The sequence below is a fragment of the Nelumbo lutea genome, chromosome 4, assembly GCF_056320005.1.
Source record: "Nelumbo lutea isolate HS-2025 chromosome 4, American lotus-T2T, whole genome shotgun sequence".
In the NCBI taxonomy this organism is placed as follows: domain Eukaryota; kingdom Viridiplantae; phylum Streptophyta; class Magnoliopsida; order Proteales; family Nelumbonaceae; genus Nelumbo; species Nelumbo lutea.
In genome coordinates this window covers 58,860,370-58,861,347 of record NC_142687.1, presented here as the reverse complement: position 1 = coordinate 58,861,347, position 978 = coordinate 58,860,370, and the positions used below count along the sequence as shown (strand labels likewise).

The 978-nt window shown below is 44.9% G+C and overlaps 1 non-coding gene across 1 annotated transcript; it reads left to right on the top strand.

Moving 5' to 3' along the window:
- Positions 1-411: 411 nt before the first annotated feature.
- On the top strand, positions 412-518 carry LOC148860787 (small nucleolar RNA R71). Its single transcript, XR_016095335.1, has one exon. It is a non-coding gene; the product is annotated as a small nucleolar RNA R71 (small nucleolar RNA).
- Positions 519-978: the final 460 nt, after the last annotated feature.

Below are 978 nucleotides of genomic sequence, written 5' to 3'. Positions count from 1 at the left end.
GATGGTACTGATTTCCTGGCTGTCTTGTAAAGTTGCCAACAAAGTCTACTTGTTCTGTGGACTGAAAAGTCTGACTGCCAACTTGGAATTCAGTGCTATCATGGCCTCCCCCACACTTATCATACTGTACATGCATAGCTGCCATCTGGATCTCATCAAATTTTTTTGCTAAGTGCTCCTATTTGTGCAGAGAGAGCTGTGTATGTATCCACATTATGAAGGCCATGCTGCTTTCTAACTGGTGTCCTTTCTGAATGCCATTGGTAGTTATTGGCTGCCATCTCCTCGATGAGTGCATGGGCAACCTCGGGAGTCTTATTGTTTATGGAGCCCCCAGCTGCTGCATCTAAGATGGTCTTGTTTGAATCGGTCAGACCATTATAAAATGTTTGCACCTGCAGCCAAATCGGAAGGCCATGGTGAGGAACCCTCCTTAGTAGCTCCTTGTAACGTTCCTAGGACTCATAGAGAGATTCCCCCTCTTGCTGGAAAAAAGTAGTGATGTCATTCCTCATTTTAGCAGTTTTAGAAGGGGGAAAATATTTAGAGAGAAAACGACTGGCCATTTCGTCCCATGTGGCTATAGATCCTGCCGGTAATGAGTTCAACCAAGCTTTGGCTTTATCCTTCAAAGAAAATGGGAATAACCTCAGCCGGATGGCATCATCACTTACCCCATTGTGTTTGAAGGTGTCACAGATTTCTAAGAAATTAGCAATATGGGCATTCGGATCCTCATGGGCCATACCACAAAACTGAACCGTATTTTGTATCATTTGGATTATGGCCGGTTTAATTTCGAAGTTATTGGCAGCAATAGTTGGCCTGATAATGCTGGAGACAGTCCCGGTGAGGGTGGGCTTGGCATAATCCATCATAGTTCTTTGTTCAGCCATTTCTTGTGCTTCTTGTCTGACTTGCTTAGCAGCTCTCAAACGGACACGGAGAGTCCGTTCCATTTCCGGGTCGTAAAGGATC